Source organism: Pleurodeles waltl, chromosome 9 (assembly GCF_031143425.1).
Source record: "Pleurodeles waltl isolate 20211129_DDA chromosome 9, aPleWal1.hap1.20221129, whole genome shotgun sequence".
Classification (NCBI taxonomy): domain Eukaryota; kingdom Metazoa; phylum Chordata; class Amphibia; order Caudata; family Salamandridae; genus Pleurodeles; species Pleurodeles waltl.
In genome coordinates this window covers 211,878,941-211,900,538 of record NC_090448.1, presented here as the reverse complement: position 1 = coordinate 211,900,538, position 21,598 = coordinate 211,878,941, and the positions used below count along the sequence as shown (strand labels likewise).

The 21,598-nt window shown below is 43.8% G+C and overlaps 1 protein-coding gene across 2 annotated transcripts in view; it reads right to left on the bottom strand.

Annotated features, from left to right (window-relative positions):
* SLC25A26 (solute carrier family 25 member 26) overlaps positions 1-21,598 on the bottom strand; it is an 875,825-nt gene that overhangs the window by 444,865 nt on the left and 409,362 nt on the right. The window lies entirely within an intron of this gene.

The following is a 21,598-nucleotide window of genomic DNA, read 5'->3' as shown; positions in this document are numbered from 1 at the left end:
GTGCGCTTTGTACTCACTTTTCAGGGTCTTGGGGTGGGCTATTTTTCTAACCCTCACTGTTTTCTTACAGTCTCAGCGACCCTCTACAAGGTCACATAGGTTTGGGGTCCATTCGTGGTTCGCATTCCACTTTTGGAGTATATGGTTTGTGTTGCCCCTATCCCTATGTGTCCCCATTGCATCCTATTGTAACTATACATTGTTTGCACTGTTTTCTAATACTATACTATACTGCGTATTTTTGGTATTGTGTACATATATCTTGTGTATATTTGCTATCCTCATACTGAGGGTACTCACTGAGATACTTTGGCATATTGTCATAAAAATAAAGTACCTTTATTTTTAGTATATCTGTGTATTGTGTTTTCTTATGATATTGTGCATATGGCACTAGTGGTACTGTAGGAGCTTCACTCGTCTCCTAGTTCAGCCTAAGCTGCTCTGCTAAGCTACCATTATCTATCAGCCTAAACTGCTAGACACCCTATACACTAATAAGGGATTCCTGGGCCTGGTGCAAGGTGTAAGTACCCCTTGGTACTCACTACAAGCCAGTCCAGCCTCCTACACCCACCTACTATGGCACTGCAAACTGAACACCAATATGCCAGTCCTTCAGTGCTCAAGTCATTGGCTACCCTACCGTAGCTTTTCCAGAAGCATAGATAGTCCCAATTTATGGTGAGCAAAAGTTACAGGAGGTAGGGGATACCCAAGTGTACGGCAGTGAGGTCTCTGGCATAAGGTCTGAACTTCGGAGTGCATATGCTGGAGCGATGGCTCTGCCTTCCTCCAATGTTAAGGAGCTCTGTGCAGACTGATAGGTCAGCAGGTCCAGATACAGATTCCAGGAAGGGAAAATCCCCCCCCTTAAAAGTGAAGAGTCGTCCTCTCTCCTGTACAGCTCACTCTTCTGTCTTTGGTCATCCTGTGATGGCCAATAGAGTCAGCACTGGGGGTTGGGTTTTGTGCGCACTCTCTGGAGAGCGCACACGTCACAGTTTTACTTTTGCTTACTCCTTGGTTGGTGCAGTGTGTTGGTTATGTTCTAATTAGCAATGAGGGAGAAGAAACGCCCACTCCAGCACTGTGTGACTCCTTTTTCACTCCCTCTCCTTCTTATGTGCACCACGCTGATGGCGATTTACCAGTAATTGAGAAGTTGGGGGACCCACTCCAGCACTCGGGATAGGTCATGCATCAGTCCGTTGCTAGTCTGCATCTCTGTTTTTGGGTTGCCCCTTCCACTTCAGCATAGCGGGTGAGCTTCCCTGATAAGTCTGTATCTGCAGGGTATCTCCTGTTCCCCTCTCACAGCAGCCCTGACAGGCTCCAGAGATCTTCAATAACTTCTGTATTAGTTCCTTACAGACGTTCCAGGTGATGTCACACTACCTTAGAAAGCATGGCTGTCAGTGACACAGGCCCACCACCTCTTCAGCCAGCGAGAAATATGGAACCAAAGGCAGAAGGTTCAATTCCTCTTTTATAGTTGTATTTTTCAGATAAGGAATTCTGATTCCACTTCGGGGTTATGGAACCGGCCCTAAGTGGTTCCTTCTCCTACTATAGCCCTCCTCTGCAGAAGAGACACAGTCTCCGTTTTAGGTGATGGTTTCCAAGGGTACCTCAAACTGCAACACAAAAACATGAGCAGAATTATTCATAAAAACTTTGCAACTCGAAGGCATCACCATTTGGGAGTCGCATCTCTGGGAGAGAAAAGAGGCAAACGCTGCCTGGATGATTCCCTTTGCACAAAAAGGGCATGATGTCTCTACCTCCCCCACACCCTCCATCCGTCCAAAAAGTCATGCTCAGGAAGAGGCAACCAGCAACCCCCTAATAAAACATCACTGCTGCATAACTAAAGCAGTCCTGTTTCTATTGTCAACACCTTAGTGCAGAACTCAAAGCTCAGGATTTCCAGTAATATACTTTACCAGTCTGGAAATACTGTCTCTCAGTCTCCATTGTGTATCATGGTTTACCAGGGGTTATCCACAATGGATTCCAATGGCCTTAAAGTCACACACTTAAATTGAACATGAAGTGGCACTACCTGTTTCTCTATATACACACTGCCCTTACACACACTCAGGTATGTCAGCACATAGTCTGGGCCCATCATGGTACTGTAAAGTTACTAAGTGAATTTACTAAGTGAGCTCGGTAGGCATCTCACTCTTCAAGGATGGGGAAAAAAGCCCACTCCTATACAGCAACCTGAATGCTGCCACCACCACCACCAAGTTTTTTTTCCCTAGACACTGACTGTAGCCCAGTGTCCTGGGAAGACACACTTGGTGTGCCCTCCCAGACCACATAGCCCTGCACTGGTTCTTAGAAACGCTCTCATAATGTAGACCTCACATGCTTGCATTATTGTCGTGCTCACAGAGCACAAAACAGGGGCGTGGAATTGAATAAAATATCCACTTCTGCATGGGACATGTTCCTTCATAAATCTACTTGTCCTGTAAAAGAATCTACTTGCCTCTTTGGTGTATGTAGTGTGGCAACAGACTATGGCAGTAATCTCATTATACAAGAGCTCTGATAATAGCCTCTCTGATTATGCTAGAGCTAATACTTTACTAGGGATTAAATACTATCAATCTCCTTATATTTTCCCTCCTTTCCACAGATCAACATACAGCGGCTGAAGGAGATACTAAGCAATAGTTCCAGGGTTGGAATGCATTTGAGTTTGTGCAAACCTATTATCTTGCATGTTTTAAGGACTTTCAACAGCTCTTCTCTAATCCTTTGTCATACTGAAAGAGTTTGGAAATGCATTCCTGACAAGGGCAGATTATCTTCCAGTGTTGGGGGAAAAAAGTAGTTGGAGGGAAAGTGAACTTGTAAATGCTCAACAGATTTTTGCATGAGTAAATCTACACAGGCATAGTTGCTTGTGTTTAAACATAGTACACAAATATTTTCTAGTGGTATGATTTCCTGGGCTATTTGTGTAAATTCTTGGGAATTCATGAAAGCCACAATTCTGCACTAGTAAAAGACATATCATTGGGTGCACTTTTGTGACCTTCTTTACGAATTGGGCCCCTAATTAGGTATGGCGTTAACCAAGACCTTTTGATTTTATTTAAACTGTATTTCTCGCTGTCCATCGATTGGAGGGCTTTACTGTGAGTGATAGCATTTTGTTCTCTCCCAAGGAGCATATTGGCACACAGAGTAGTTTCATTCAGTGTCAGCAACTACTGTGGAAACCTGCGCTTTTTGAGACCAAACAATTTTCTTTTTTGCCAATGCTTGTTACATTGGTGAGGGTCTGGTAGCTCCCACAACAGTAAAAGTTTACAAAAGCCAATTCAAAATAAGACATGCATTGACAAAACCAAAAGACTGACCACCAATGTCAGATCTGTTGGCTTTGCCAATGCTTGTTTACTTTCATGTTTCTCATAATCTTGTTGAAACTTGTTACACTGTTTTTCCATTAGGAATAGTTTTTGGAAATACTAGCATGCATCAACACATTTTACTAAATGATGCTTCAAGCAAATACTACCTAAAATGTCACAGTAATTTAGCAAAACTTTTTTTTTTCCAGGTTTCACTTTGAAAGTTAAGAATCATCAATCGTGCTTCTAACAGTTGCATCTAATCCGAGAGCATTCTGGGAACATTATGTAGCCTCATATTGGTAAACTTTTCAAACGTATGTACACACATTTACTGGAACCACTGTGGTTTGTGCAATCCAAGCTTACAACATTATTCTAGAGCAATGGTTCCCAACCTTTTGACTTCTGGGTACTCCCACTTAATCATTACTGAAATCCGGGGACTTCTACTGAATCATTATTGGAACCTGGGGACCCCCCACCCCCCCACTGAGTCATTACTGAAAGCTGGGGACCTAATATGTTAATATTGTTTAATTTTCTAAGAAGTCACGGACCCCCTGACGAGGCTTCACGGACACTCAGGGGTCCCTGGCCCACAGGTTGGGAACCACTGTTCTAGAGCACTCACCCTATTAATAAAGGCTTTGCATTAAGGAACAATAAATACAAGTTGAAACAGCATTGACATTTGGACACACAAATTAGCTCAACTGAAGACAGTTCCCTTCCCTGTAAACTGGCAGCCAAAGAGTTTGTGCTGCAGGGGGTTGGGCCCCATATGTCCCAAGGTCAAAATGAACATGGAAACTTTGTTTTCACTTGATACTAAACAATATGTCCTGGACGGCTGGCTATAGGAATTCCACACCCCTGACAAAAAAATACTAGTGAAATCTGCAGCTGAGTTTCTCAGAGCAGGGGTGTACGTTTACAAACCCATGCAGGGGAATTCCCATTCCTACACCACCAGTGAGTAAAATGGACTGGATTCGGATTAGTTTACATGTAGTAAAAGATAATTAAAGACTATCCGTTTTCTACTCTGTCTTTCTGCCAACAGGGATCTCCAATCCATTACACTAAACTACATGTATGCCTCAAGCATGAGTGGGGAGCACATTTTCCATCCTCCATGTACAAACTCGGTACAAGCGAACATTGACAGTACATGGTTTGGCATTTACTGAACGCTCAATTTGAACCTGAATACTCTTGGCACTCCCCCAAAATGTAGCCTAATGGCCCTCAGTCAAGGGCTATACCAGTTGTTAAAGGCCCTGAACCCAAGTTACAGGTCCAAGCTGCTGGCCTTTAACAACTGGTGCAGCCTGGGGCAGAAAGGCTAGAAGGCTATTAGAACATTCCACTCACTGAGGGTAGAAAGTTCTAAATTAAAAATACAAACATTGTAATGTAGAAGCAGAAGGTTTTTACTGGCCATATACTAGCCATTATTAGCTGTGAGCCACTTCATTGTCTTCAACGGAGCTCCTAGCATTCCAATGTCATGATTGAGAATACAATTTTTTTTTAAGAATATTGCACTCCATTTGCAAAATAGCAAAAGTGTCTTATTACCTACCTGATTTTTTGCATGCTCACAGAGAATCAGCAACGTATAACACTGTGATGTTCAGTTTACACCTAGGCAGTAATGCCTGAGTTGGGCACAAATGGAAGATTGTGTTAAACCCACAACACACACCCAAACCCCACACATTACCTCAGCAATAGAGGATTGTGGCCTAAATCTGAATCGGGATATTAGAGTCCATGTTTGAGCCTTCAAGCAACCACAAGCAGAGAGTCAATCTACATCTTTCCTATCCAACATTATTATCATTGATAGAGAAAGCCACTCTCAGCCTACTTACACAAAGGGATCACTGATATGACAACTATTACCTCCTGCTATCATCTATAAATAATTGCTCTTGATATGCTGGGCATTTTATTTCCGTGTCATCCAACCCAGAGACCAGTTGCCACAGTGAAGGATTTAGTTAATTAAAAAGAAGGGTTCGTGAAAGAACGATTTACATCCGAATAAGAAATCACCTTTTTCTTACAAAGCTGAAACCAGAAAGTAATCTAGCAAAATCATAATTTATGTTAGACTAAAGCATCTTCTCGTTTGTAGCATTGAAAAGCGACATAGAAATGATATCCCATCTATATGGAGGATTTAGGTTATGTAGGTGGAGTCTAGAGCCAGTGGTCAGAACAAAGCCTAGTTTTTCCACAAAACAGCAGGATAAAAAAGTAATTGATGGTGACTGTCCATTTAATTCCTAACCGCTAAATCAGAGTAAAATCCTAACAAAATAATGTGAGATTATTACAAGTATAACACATTGGTGGACAAGACACAGCTATTATTGAGATACATGTCCCCTGTTCACATCCCCCACCCCTCCATCTGGAAAAATGAATTTCTTTCCGTAGGTTTAATGACCATCAGGGCCGGACTGAGAAACCAAAGCAGCCCTTGCAAATTTTGTCAGACCAGTCCCCACAGGGTGCAAAGCAAGCGTGCATGACCACTACAATGGGGTTTTGGGTGCCCCCCCACCCCCCAAAAGAAATTTGGTGAAAAAATTACAAAAACGGTGCACTCCACAACACATTTTTCATTATCTGGTCAATTGTCGTTTTTAAATCTTAGGAAATGATGAACTTACAGGGCACCCGGATACACCAATCTTTATTGGAGCTCTTCAATGATTCTCTCACCATCACCTTATAACAGTGCCTCTCATCTCTCCATATTCCCTCTCTCACATGTATTTCATTTGTCTTATAGCGCCTATTTTATCAGCATAGGGTGTTGGAGCACTTACGTCACACACACACAGACAATGAATCATCGGGTGTACATCAGTGCATAAAAATGTTACATAAGACAAAAGGGACCAAAAGGTGTAGGATTCACATGTCATCCATACTGGTAAGCATTTTTTAAGATTGTTTGGTCTGGGGAAGCACAAACTCAAAATTTAGAATGTAACACAGTGGTTAGAGTTGACTTTATTAATAACAATGTTTTATTACCCCAACAAACCTTTTTAAAAAAAAAAAAATTAAACAAAATTAGGATAATCAAAGACTGAGACAAAAACATAGCTTTCTAGCCTGTACCATGCAGTTTGCAAACTTCTCTTTGATGGCAGTTCGCAGCTCACTGAGCTAGATTATGATTGCAATTTATGAACTAAACAGTAACAAAAGGCTCTCTGTCACAAAAGAACTATCCCTCTGAGCTAAGCATATAGAATACTGATCTGTGATCTGCATAATACAGGTTCTTTGCAGCAGGCATAGTAACCCTCTGCGCTACCTTAGATGAGTCAAAACTCTCACTAGACAAAACCACGATCTCTCTCCAGCAGGTTCATAATCGCCAAAGTTTTCTTGGCACTTTTATTCCTGCCTGAAAACTGCTGGACATACAAGGAACTCTGCAGTGCTTTTAAAACGGATGCACAGCTATAATGCCCCCACCCCCCCAAATAACAGAAGCAGCCCCTCACCCTTCCAGCCACCAGGGGAAACGTGTAATGGCCAGCACGGCCAGTCCGGTGGGACATATCATCCACAAAAGGGGCTGTGCGAAATATTTTACCAACTTCTCTATGCCATACTTCTGTTTTTAGGCGATTGAGGTATAGGAAACTTTTTTGTATTCCTTTCCCCATCATAAGCAATTCTGGTAGTGTGTATGGTTTAAAGGAGCCCACCGGGACATTCCTTTCCCAGGTAGAATCGCTGTCAAACCAGCTCACAGCATGCTGGAGTTGGGCGGCTGCATATTGCCAGTCCCAGCCCTTCCTCCGCCCACTGAATCCAAGGGAGAATTTAATTTGGACACATGATACCAGGAAGGTAATATTCAGAAAATGGAGATGCACGGAGACAGTGTAAACTACAATGCACCACTAGAATAGGTAGGTGATGTTAGGACTATCCACATTCCTTGGGGAAACACAATTGAATTAACTGGAGGTGCAAACCGATTAATGTGCAAAAAAATATGCCTTCTTCACCAAAAAGGTTTTCACGTAGTAGTCAAAATACTTCAATCTTGTCAAACAATAGGCAATAGCGCCAGTGTTTTGGAAGTTGTGCTAAATGCCTGTAGTATTATGCTACTATACTACTATTATACTAACAAAATGACGGCTGTTCCATCCTGTTTTCATCATGCCGTGGGCAGCTTCTTGACCTTTCGCCTAGCTCAAGATGTTCTCATGGGAACAGGCTATTGGAGCAAATGGCAGGAACATCCGGATTTGTGAGTAGACGTCACACACTGAGGACTATAACAGCCAGGTGCACGTACAGTATTCACGCTGTATTCAGCCTTTACAACCTAAACACGACCAGATGTAAGGGTGTCACAGCTCTTACGGTGTCTGTGAAACGCCTCCTATTGTAACCCTAGCTCTCAACCATTGTTTTCAAATCCCATAAATGTTGTGATTGTGTTCAGTCTTCAAAGGGGAGAGAAGGCAGGAAGACTGGAAGACTCATTTTGTTTCCAGGGAAGAAGAACATCGAACCCCAGAATCCGCGGTTGGATATTATGTGCAAAGAGGCTGCCAAAAGTAACACCTGCCCCTGGGAATGTGAGTGAGTTGTATTGAAATAAAAAACAGAAACACAAGTGACTGTAAAAAATGTACAGAACAGTGCATCGAACACCTAAGAAATACAGAATGGAAAACACAGAAAAAGGTGTCAGATTTCCAGTTCGGATCGTGTGATCACACAACAGTACCTTTTTTTTTTTATTGTCATTTTTATCTGATTCCTCGGGTGGTTGTTTGCTGTGCTTAATCTCAACGGGTGAATACTGTGATTTAGCAGCAGAAAATAAATTAGTATTACATCGCAACTGCATTCCTTGCAAACCTGTTTCACTTCTTAGTGGCTTAGTTGATAGATCTGGAGAAAAGCAATAGATCTTGGTACTCATCAACTCTTTGATGACCCCTGTCATCCTTAACAACCAATGTTCTCTTAAAGCTCGCTACAGGAGCAGTTTCTTGGATTTGAGCAGAAGTTGCTTTTTTTCGGAAACAGAATATTTTTCTAATCCAGCTCTAAACACCATAATATATTTTTTACTACAGTTTATTCTGGAACGGGATATACTGTTAATCTCTTGCCTTTATCCCCATTAGTTCCGTTTGGCCTTAATTCAGTGCCCATTACATTTTGCCAGAACTTTATTGCCCGCTATGTGTCAAGCCTTCTCTCGTGAGTCGCCCACTGCTGCTTCTCCATCACTCAATATTATTTATGCCTATAACAGCAATCACCACATTATTGTACAAACTGGTGTATTCGCACCAATATACGGTTAAAATGTCATATAGGGTGTGCCCGTCATACCAATGCATTAAGATAGCAGCATGGACATTGACTGAATATTAAGAGCCAATAAAGTTGGTGAAAATCCTGTAACAGTTTGTGGCAGTGACAGTCCAAGCAGACTGTGAGTGATCAGCATCTTTAAATGGTCACTCATCAAGAGAAAAGTTCTAGGACTTACACCTTCGGCACAGAACCCCAACATAAGTCTTATTGATCTAATAAGGCTCAATCTCTTGCTGTTCCTGGCTCCAGTAGAGCTCAGAATCTGAGATTATAGTGTTTGTCTCACAAGCCTGTGCCATCATCTAATTAGGCCTCATTCATGAGGTTTCTAGAGTCAACAAGGACGGCCGGGTGAGAATTTTTTGGTATTGAGTGTACCAAGGAACAATCTCTGGGAGATCAGAGTAAACTCACCGAATGATACATATCCTTACCCTTAAAGACACACCTGACCTAAACGCAAGAACGTTAAAGAGCTGAGAACAACTACAAGAAAAATGCACAAGGATGTGGCTGCTTCCCTCCCAATGTTTGGGGACAACTTTGAATTTAAGTGGCAAGTTGACTTGGACCAAACTGCAACTGTTTCAGACTATATGTTGCCCTTGTTAGCTGGGTCAGATGTGTACATTTTATGTGACGAGGCTGTGTGCAAGAGCATATAGAAGTTCGAAACAACTCAGCGCTAAACAACAAACTTCGGTCATCCTTCATCGCCTTCAAACCTGCATCGGACAGGAGAGAGCTGATTCGCCTGGATGATAAAAACATCTAATCTGCCTGTGGAATCATGCCCTGCAATTTACACGAATAATTTTTCTATTTTTTGGCAACCACCAAGACGAACATGAAAAATACATCTTTGACAGCTTAGCATGCCCTGGCCAATTACAAAACAACAATTTCCTTATTCCGAAAATAAAAACTCACAGCAGACTCTTTAGTACTTGCCAACAAGAAACCAGTTTCCAAACTACCAAACCCAATCACAATCCTGAAAAGCGTAGTGAGAGGGCAACTAAAAAAAATATGCGAGACAAAATCGGCTGTTTCGATAACCCATCACCTGTATTTCGACCTACAAGACACAGAATCAGAGACTGATGAAGGACAACAAACTACTTTGACCATTCCTACAATTGAGCGGCACTCATATGACAAAGGGTAACAAATTATAATTGTCCATAAATTAAATGTTCATCCGTAGTTTATAACACAGTGTTCTTTATTCTTCTTATCATTTCTTGTGTTCAACTCTATTCCTGTCACAATCACTGTGAGAGAAGGAGTAACTATTATAAACCTCTTTTCCCTAGGATACGCACACTTGCTTTTTGAGGGGCATCCATACTAAAACTAGTTTTGAAATATACTTAACGAGGTAAGCGAGGTAAACACTATTGTACTAATTGTGAGCATAGGAAGTGTACGATGAAGCAAACATTGGTTCAATATACTATTTTAATTACAGATCGATAATAAATAATCATTCAATATTCATCTGTCAAAAAATGAATTCCTAAAATCAGCATCATTCTAATTGAGATCAGGATTATATTTTTTGTGGATATGGTTAGTTTGGTGACTTTAAATTAATTCCATAAAAATATTAGTTATGCACAGTGAGTCAAGTTTTCACGAGGTGCTTGTACATATTATTTTTGAGGATTATACATAACAATGGAATGTGCCACAAGGAGTTTGTGCAAAATGGTTTAAGCTCACTGAATAGTGAGGGTTTGGTGTTTGACATATTGAGGATGATTATAATACTCAAAATCACTGTTTTCACGAGAACATTTATATTAATCACTTTGAATGGTGAAGGGTTGATTACTAATATGTGTATTATGAATTGTTACATATTGGTTGTTATCTGTTGTAGAGAGTCTTGAGGAAGTCAGAGGGGTATTCCCCAGACGAAACACGTGTTGACTGGACGATGTGAAAGGAGTGTGACGGCAATATTGTTGAACACAAGAATTGATAAGAAGAATAAAGAACACTGTGTTATAAACTACGGATGAACATTTCATTTATGGACAATTATAATTTATGTTCCCTTTGTCATATGAGTGCCGCTCAATTGTAGTATTGTTGGACAACATTGTTTGTTTTCTGGGTTATAGGGGAAATTCCCAGTGAGTAGGCACCGTACAGGATAATAATTAGGTGACTATAATTTGAGAGGGAGCGCCATTTACCTGAAATCAATTACCCCTGTGAAGTTTGGTTTGTCTACCTTGATCTTACCCCTGTGAAGTTTGGTTTGTCTACCTTGATCATTCTCTAGTTTGCTGCGACTTAACCCTAGAGGCCGTGTCATACTGCTGACCAGACACTGGTTTCAAATATCAAGAGGTGCCCTGAACCGGACACTAATAGCTTCCAACAGCTACCCCTTGAATCTACAGAATCCTCCACTCATATGGCATGGTATAGTAACCGTCAAAGCTCCATCACTGCCCTATTATTGTTTAATTGCCATTTGTGACCACTTTCTCAGCTACAGGATCAATACCAGGTCAATTTTTAGATTCACACCAACAACACTCATAACTACATGGAAAATGATTCAGACAGCCACTCCGACATTACAAACTGACTTCACTACAGTTTACATTGAGAAACAGAACGCTTCATTTGTCTCCATTGAGCACAAATTGAAGCTCAAGTTATAGATGAACTTGACACCCCGCTTCTCCTCTGCTTGATTGGCAATATGGCCTAAAGCTCAATTTTTGCACTTCACAGAAAGCTACAAATCTTTTGATCTTCTTCAGCTCCAACCTCTTGTTCCCTCAAAATCAAACCACCACAGTTGCCTGTTCCTGCAGAGATAGGACAACCAGCCCTGAGTGCAGTCTACTGGTTCCTCGTGGATTCCTGGATCAAACTCATCACACTATTTTTTCTAAAATTCCTACTGGGGTCTCTATAGCTACACATGATTCTCCCATTACACCTCCACCAGTTATATTCAGTTATAATGTAGATGCTCCAAGTGCATAAATTTAGAGAATCTGGAAATTATTAAAGACAACTAGTCTTGCACAATGCATTTAACTTTGAATGGCCCTCCATCAACAGATTTTATAAATACACAGTTTATTACTCTCATAACATCCAGAATTATAATTTCCAATCTGTCCTTCGGTATTACTCCACATACTTCCTCTTTTTTCATCAGCTCAGTCATCTCTCAATATTTCCTCTTCTTCCACCGCTTGCAAATTCTAAACTCTTTTGTTCACTCAAATTCTTCTCATACTCCTACTGTACAGCAAAGGTAGTGCACTTGCCTTCCTAATTCTCTGAAGAAACTCCTGATACGCATTAAACTTTCCTTTCCACCCTGGCTCTCCCTGCTTTTTTCATCTCAACCTGATAAGAAACTTAGCAGGAATGATAGGGATCATACTAGCCTTTTGTGTCATTAATATAATCCAGGTTTTCCAACCCAGGCACTTGAAGAATCTTGATTTTATGGGAAGATAGGAAGCTATATGCATGTTAAAAGCCTCTCCTTGCAACATGCTGCACTGGTCACAAAAACATTTTGCAAATGAGCCATCATTTGACCAATCGGCTATTTTCAAAATGTCTTCCATATTTCAACCAAACAGGCTTTGTTAGCCTTTCCCTCTTATCAAATGAGCACTGAACACTGCCATTGTCATAGCTGATACTCCCCTCATACGTCCTGACTTACAATAATAGCACACTGTAAACAACTGTGTATTTTCTACAAACCTGGGATAAAATATTGTGTACTCATAGTCTTTGTTCTCATAGTTAACTAAAATAAACCATCCATATTGTAAAAACTATTTCATACCTCTAAAGAATGTAATTTGAGACCTTCTGAATTGATATAAAGCATAACAAAATTGCTAACTTCCAACTTAGCTGCTGGAAAGCTAAAGCACAGTGAAACTTCTACTGACATCCCACACGAAAATCTACACAACCCTATCTCCTTCATGATTTTACAACCCATGAACAGGAGAAACAGCAGACCTGTAAGAATTTCTAAATCTATAGCACATACCATGTGCATACAATTCTGTAATAAATCTACCAACTTAAGCATAAGCTTCCATGGGATCAAACCCCTCTTTAGGCATCCACATATCCAATCATGCCATTTCCGTCGACATCTCTTCTTGGTTCCTGGTGCCCAAAAAAGTCTGAGGTTCCCACAGTCTTCCTATGTAAGTTATTCGAACGCTCCTGCTCTCCTGATGTCTCTCAGAGAAGAATGCTCAGGATTTCACTAACAGAAGATGCTAAACTCCATGTGGGCCCAGCCATAGTCCCACAAGAGACCGGAAAAAATGGCGCCTCTGTGAATATTTCTGTACTCCCAGAAGCCAAGGTTGACATGCCCAAAATGGTGTTAATTGCACCACTTGACACCGCTAACTTCTAAGTAAACTCTGTGAATCATCGCAAATGGAGGAAATGCAGATCTTTCTAATCTCTTCCAACCCTGCTGACACACCTCTGTCACTAAAGCACCTGAATCTGATCTCCAATTAATGTACCTCTGACGCAGGTATCTATTCTGTACACAAATAGATCAATTTCTAGTGGAGCCATACAACTTTCCAACTTTTGGAAACCTCCCGATTCAACTTAATTTTGCTGACATTTGTTAAACCACTGAAGTTCTAATCAGTCACCCCATACGCTAATATGTTCCTAGAGCAATTATGTGCCCCAGACAACAATGTCACAGCACTTTCACAGGGTCTGGCAAGTGCATTCTGCTTTTTCCTCCTAAATGGCTTGCATAACTTTGGTTTGTCCATCTTCAAAAGACCACCATTTTCCCTAATGAACTTTAAAAGCTCCTATATGCAACCAATTTCGTCTTCATTTCTAAGCAACGTATATGTATCTGCGGCACAAAAGTGTATCTCAACTGTACAAACTTGCATTGAATTCTAATACATAATCAAGACTTATTCCCAAAATTGCCTAATCATTCCAACCTTGCAAATTTTCTAATCACCATGCCAACACTCCCCTCACTTTTTGAGTATACCCTATCTAATCTGCCAACCAAAGACCACTTCGGAAGTCCGATCCCTTCTACCATTGAAGAGTCCTATAATACAGAGATCCTGGAAAAACTGACTGAATAAACAATGACAGGCAAGCAATAACAAGTGACAACTTTCTTAAAAAGTAATTTCCCTCCTGTCTAACGTTTGAAATTGCAACTTGACTTTCTTCCCCTTTATCATCGAAGCTTCAACACAGACACCTCAGATCCTCAAAAATCCAAAGACTTCCTTGGTTCCACAAAAGACTCCTGTAACTTTATCACAAAACCCAGGCTTTCCGTTAGGTTCCCTCACAAATCATAAATAGCCCTTTAATTCAGAGTCATAAACTGTACATTATTTAGGTACAAAGTCAATCCCACATCTTGTTGTCTTTAAATATGCTGCCACTGCCCTTAAAAGTTACATGAAACAGTCAAGTCCTCATGGAAGGCTAAGCGCTACGCTACAAACTGGTAAAGCCCATCTGAACTGAAGTTACCCTTGACTCACTTCTGCAATAGGTACATTGAAATGCGGATTCTTTAGATCCAATTTTACAGTCTTCTTAAAACATATAACTCCTATTTTGAAATGCCTACAAACCAATCTAATTTTGCTCTCTCAAACTGATTACTGGTCTCCAATCTAAGGGGGTCATTATGAGTTTGGTGGTCTCATGACCGCAATGTTGGTGGCAGACGAACCGCCAACTGGCTGGCGGAAAAGACCACCAAATTAGGACCATGGCGGTATTCCCAAAAGAATACAGCCAATCTACCGCTGGCACAGCCACAGCAGTCAGAATGCCACTGATGACGGTAGCCACCTGCAGGCCGGTGGAGACCATGTTCCCATCGGACATATTACGAGGCTGCACACCGCCAAGGTTCCCGCTTGGGTCGCACCACCACGGAAACCCTGGTGGAAACCAACTCTATAAAAGGAGACACTCACCTTCAGGAAGCCATACTCGTCTGGAGCTGCCATGAAACCTGAACTACACGTCTTCCCGCCACTCCTGCTCGCCCAATGACCCCGGAACCAGGGATGACGACAACAACCATGAGTACACACACTTACCTGTCACTGGTGCAAAATGCCAATGTACCTACGCATACACAACATACACATCCGGAGCAGATGGCGAGGGTGACACACACACACATGAAACCTCACACTGACACGCACACACAGCCAAAAATATACACGCACATGCATAGTACACACAAATAAGACAATCTCACACACAAACGCCAAAAACACACACCAACCCCCAAATACACAGCACCGGCACAGTCACACATAGCAACACAACACCACCAAATGACAACACAACCACAACCGTAACACCTCAAAAGCACCATCAAGCATCTACAAAACACACCTCCAATTGACAATTCATACATACAACACAAAGTAACAACACCAGAGAACCAACACACACAATCACACATCCATACAGTACATCGAGGCATACATCTTACCCTGCAAATACACATCACAACGGATCTAACATACCAATCACCACACACACACACACACAGCACAACCACACAACACTGCAATTAACACGTCAACACAATACCAACACAAATACATATCCCCAACTTTTACATGGCCATCCCACAATACATACCCAACTCTGCGGGACAAATGCAATGCACACACCCACACATACTGCCCACCACAACTGGTAGCACAACCACCACACACAACTTACACACACACACACACACACACACACACACACAAACAAACAAAAGCGGCTAAGACCAAAACAGCCATAAGAAAATAAAGGCAGGTCAAAGATTTAACTTTCAAACCAACAACTGGTTGGCCCAGATATATGTCAATTAAAAAATAAATATACATACATAAATATGTAAATAAATTAAGACCATAGGCCTGTTTAAAAACATATGTGCTGCATGCACATATGGCACTTCCAAGTGCCCCAACTTGCCCCCTGACTGCCATGTAACCTCCACAGGTAGGGGCATCAAGGGGGCACGCAGGCACCCCAGGGATTGGGGGAGGGTGTGGGATAGGGGAAGGACATCTTTGGGCTTGGGACAGGCGGGCTTAGGTCAAAGCTTAGGGGAGGGCTGAGAACTCATGGGAGGGGTCCACTGCATGGCGGGGGGCATGGGTACTAGGGGGGGTCACACAGGGTGGGAGAGGAATAGGGAAAAGGTTCAACTCTGAGAGGAAAAACGTCTTAGACACACGGGGATGGTCATGACGAAAGGGTTTGGGAGTGGAGGGAGAGGGAATGGTTGTGAGAGGTGTTTTGGTGGATGTCTTGAGTGCATGTGTGTGCGAGGTATGCTTGTGTGTGCTGGGTGACTGAGTGTGGGCATTTATGTGTCTTGGGAAGAGGGGGGATGGAGGTGCTGGGAGATGCCATGGTGGATGGGTGACTGCCTGTTGGGGTGGTGACTGCAGGCATGCTGGATGTGCTGCATGTAGGCAGGTTTGTGGTTGTGGTGTCTGCGGATGTAGTGACTGGGGTGGATGTCTGACGTGGATGCTATTGTGTAGGGAAGGATATGAGTTGTGGTTGGATTGGTGAATGTTGGTGTTGTGTCTGCAGGTGTGTCTGGGGTTGTGTCTGTGATGGTTGGGGTGGTGGGGGAGTCATTGCCGGCAGTGAGTGTTGGTGTGTCCACAGGTGGGTGTTATCTGTTTGCATGCCGGTGGCGGGTCTTGTGGTGCTTGTGTTTGTCAGCGCTACACTTGGATGTTGCGTTGGATGCATGCTTGTCTATCTATGTGCTTTGGCTAGGTCGGGGAAGAGGGGTTTTGGATTGGGAAGAAGGCGGCGGGGGAAAGAAGACAAAGGGTGACTGGCTGCCATCAGTGTGGAGGCCAGAGCCTGAAAGAATCTCTGTAGGCTAGCCAGGGCACCTCCGGGAACGCATTACTCTGCTGGACTTGAGTTGCCAGTCCCTGGATGGCATTCACAATGGTCAACTGACCCATAGAGATCGACCTCAGGAGGTCAATAGCCTCCTCACTGAGGGCAGAAGGGGCAGGGGCAGAGGTGTCTGCGGGTGGGGAGCTACAGGGATACAGGGAGGGCAGTGGTAGTACAGAGGGTGGTGGAAAAGATGATGCTGGGGTGGTCCCCAGCTGGCCCTCAGCGATCCTCCAGACCCAGCATCTAGGTCCTTCCTCCCCTTTCAACAATGGGTGCCCCACCAGCTATGGATGCCTAGGGTCCGCACTTGCACGCCAAATCCCCTTCTTCTGATGGCCGTTGACCTGCATGGCTCACACAGACAAAAGGAGAAAGTCATATACACATGCACCATACCAATGGAAGTGAACAGTACCCATCAGTCACAGCAAGTAGGCACACATACCCTTCCGCTCTGCTCACACAGCTTTACATTATGCCATCTGCATGCATCTACACCCTCACAAGTGCACATGCCCGATGCAACATCACACACAACACTTATCACACATTGTTAGGGCATTGGACTCACTTGCTCTTCTGGTGCCCCATACAGCTGTCCATACAGGGGTAGGACCTCCTCCACTAGCCTTTCAAGCACTTCTGTGGTGAAGGAAGGGGCCCTATCACCTGCAGGATATGGCATGATGGCTCCCAGAGGCAGTACACAGCAGCTCACGTTGTGGAGGTCTTGCTGGCAACAGTGTCAGGAGTCAAGTGAGCAATACTGCAGAAAATGGCGGTCACGGGTGCCATGTACAGGACCATCACCACCAGCGGTCATGGCCATTGGCCAAAGTCAGCCAAAGGCAGCAATGTTAACCAATGGCAAGTTGCACGGCGGTTGCGACCACCTACTGCCATGACGACTTCCGCTGGTGGTCACTTCCAACTGTCCACTACAATAGGTCAGGCACCTGCCATTTTGGGCACGTCATCGATGGATGTGCTTACTTATCTGCGTCAATCACTTAATTCCCCAAAATGCTGTGTATCCGTATGAAGCGCCATCATGATTGTGCTACATATAGTGCCAATACTGACAATGTGACGTGTTGAGGAAGTATACATGTTGAAAACTGAGTAAAGCTACTCTGAGGTACATGGGCCACGGATAGCTATTGGTAGTATCCAAAACATGTGTGAATAATGCAGGACAGCTAAGATTTACACACACGAACACCAACATACGTTTAAAATGTTCTATCCGATTTACATGTTAGCTAATGTGCAACAATGAGGGTGATGTAGGTGCATATTTATGAGCTGTACTGTATATATCAGAAGTGCTATGCATCCTCTACAGATTTTAGGTGTCAGGTGATATACGTGTTAATGATGTATGCATACTGCATTACTCATAGTTTATTGTCTTCTCTCAACATAGTTATGCTGCCATGAGGAGAGTGAGACCACCACCAGCATACCGTCCACTAGTAGACCTGAAACCATGGAGGAAAGACATGTCATCTGAATCGTCTTACCATCATGGAGCTTTGTACTCATATGGAGCCAGATCTGATGCCTGCCAGTCGCAATTATTTATTATAGTATTGTCAGTGCTACACTCCCTGGCCACAAGGTCATTTCAGAATACTGTCGCCTGAACAGCAGGGATGTTTCAGCCCACGTTCAGTCTGGTGTTAAGGATGTACTGTCTGCATTGTTGAAACACGTGAACAGCTACATCAGGTTTCCCCAACGAGCAGATTTGGCCAATGTGAAGCCAGACTTTTATGATATGGGACACATTCCTCATGTGGTAGGCACCCATGTAGCCTTGGTCCCTCCTATTGCCAATGAACAGGTGTATAGGAACAGGAAGAACTGCCACACAATCAACGTACATGTGGTGTGTCTGGCAGACCAGTACATCTCATAAGTCACAGCCAAGTTTCTTGGATCTGTGCATGATTCCTACATCATGCGGAACAGCAATGTCCCACATCTGATTGCACAGCTACAAAAAGAGGGCCTGGCTGCTTGGAAAGTTTGCATTGTAGGGTGTGTTTGTGTGTTATGTCTCCTGTCATCACAACATAGCCAGTCGCAGGTACTATTTATGAGTTGTTCTACCATTGTGCTAACATGACACTCAGGCTATCCAAACCGTCCTTAGCTGTTGACACCAGTGAGATACCCAGCCACGCCAGGGGAACTCCGTTACAATGAAGCCCACATGAGGACAAGGCATGTAATTGAACAAACAATTGGGTTCCTGAAGGCAAGATTCAGATGTCTGGACCCATTTGGAGATACCCTCCTCTACTCGCCCCACAAGGTATGCCAAATAATCAATGCCTGCTGCATGCTCCACAATCTAGCCCTGAGACATCAGATACCATTGATAGCAGATGAGGGGGAGGCAGCTGGACCAGTGGCTGGAAATGCTGATATGGCAAGTGATGAGGAGCCAGAGGAAGAGGAAGCAGGTGTCTCTAGGGCAGATCTCATCAATCAGTAATTCCACTGACATACAGGTATGTGATGTGGACCTTTAGATGTGCTGAATGTGCACAAATTGAAGTAGATGGCAGCCATTACACCTTCTGACTTGTTTCATCAGTGGGGGTGTCATGAGCTCTAATGCCTATGTGTGAGTTGTCAATGCAGACTGATAGATTGTTAAGTGTACTGTACCATATGGTGTGCTATATCATTTATTTTGTTATATCTGATCCTAACATACAGTTGTGTAATGGACTACTCAGCATTGAGGTATGTTTCTTGCATTCTCCTATCCTCTTCTCCTTCCACTCACTGAAAATGCCATTTAGTGTTTGACTCTGCAACTTAGGCTTGAGATATTCATTGTCAGTAGCCAATGGCAATTGCTGACAGATGGCTTGAAAAATGGAAATAGTTACAGTGGGATAGTACCTTGTTAGTACTTCTGTTAAAAATGAAGTCACTAGTTGGCAGTCGGTTTGCGCACTGTCAAAGTAGGGACCTTCAATCTAGTCAGGATAAGGAAGATACGCGCTCAGATAACCCCTGCTCACCCCCTTGGTAGCTTGGCACAAGCAGTCAGGCTTATCTCAGAAGCAATGTGTAAAGCATTTGCACATAACACAATTTTAGAAAAATAGCCAATATTAATATATATAAAACAATAACAAAACGATAAAAATCCAACATACAGTGCTAAAGATATGAATTTTGCAGGATTTACTCAAAAATACAGTTCCTTGAAGTCGATAGCTCCATCTGGGACTATCACGGCGTCGTGATCAACAAAACCAACAGTTCAGGGTGGCTGCTGTGTTGCAGGCCAGCTGCGGTGTCAGGGAGACCCGCAAACAGTACCTTTGGAATTGCGGGGCGTCATGATCCTCGCAGTGGCTACGGATAACGTCGTCGGTTCCAGAGTCAGTGCGGGGGTCGTCAAGCCCTTGAAGTCACATGGTGCCAGATCAAACTCCGGGCTAATAAAGTCAGGAGTGCTGGCGTGGATGGCTTTGTGGCTGCGGTGCGAAGCGGGATGATGCAATGTGCGGTGCCCACCGGTCACGGTGCAGGCAGCGGCTCGGTGACGGCATCCAGTGGCGTTGATGAGACCAGGACTGCAGTGTGAAGCAGGGTAGTATGAAGTGCGGTGTCACCAGGTCATGGTGCAGGCAGCGTAATTGTTGCTGAAGCGTTGTTGTCGGTAGGCCAAAGCCGGCGGTGTGGGACGAGATGGTGATTAATGGCCATCCCGGGCGGTGTCCACAGGCCATGGTGCAGACAGGGATGCCTGGTGACGACACTGGAGTCGATGGTGCTGCCGTCGGTGGACCGGGGCTGCGATGCGGGAAGGGACGGTGCTTTGTATACCTCATGAGCGGTGTCCACAGGCCACAGTGCAGGCAGTGCCACCGGTGTCAGCGGGAACGTTGTTTTCAGGGATGCCCAGGCTGCGGTCAGAGCAGGCAATGCCGGAGTGTGGGGCCCACAGGTCGTGGTGCGAGCAGCGGCTCGGTGACGTCGTCTGATGACGGCGTCGGTAAGACCAGGGTTGCGGTATGAAGCGGGGCAGTGCAGCTCCGTGCGGTGTCAGCAGGTCACAGTGCATGCCAGTGGTATTGTTGCCGGCGTTGTGGTGGTTTCTCCTCTTGAACAGCACAAAATACACAGTTCCCAGCACTGCAGGTCGAGGAAACTGAAGTCCTTGGTGTCCCTGAGACTTCCAACAGGAGGCAAGCTCTACTCCAAGCCCTGGGAGAACTTTCTCAAGCAGGACACACAACAATGTCCACCCTTTGCATGCTTGTCAGGCAGAAGCAGCAACTGCAGGCCAATCTAACAAATAAATACAGCAAAGGGACAGTACTCCTCCTTCAGCTCTTCTCCTGGGCAGAGGTTCCTCTTGATTCCAGAAATATTCTAAAAGTCTGGGGTTTTGGGTCTACTACTTATACCCAGTTCTGCCTTTGAAGTAGACATACTACAAAGGGAAGTCTCTGTCGTTCAGAAGCTCCTGCCTTGCCCAGGCATGGCCCCACTCCAGGGGGTCGGAGACTGCATTGTGTGAGGGCAGGCACGGCCCTTTCAGGTGTAAGTGACCACTCCTCCCTCCACTGTAGCCCAGATGGCTCATCAGGATATGCAGGCTACACCCCAGCTCCCTTTGTGTGCTGTCTAGAGGAGAGGTGTGAACAGCCCAACTGTCAAATTGACCGAGACAGGGGAATCCACAAACAGGCAGAGTCACAGAATGGTTTAAGCAGGAAAATGCCTACTTTCTAAAAGGGGCATTTTCAAACTCACAATCCAAAAACCAACTTCACTAAAAGATGTATTTTTACATTGTGAGTTCAGAGACCCTAAACTCCATATTTCTATCT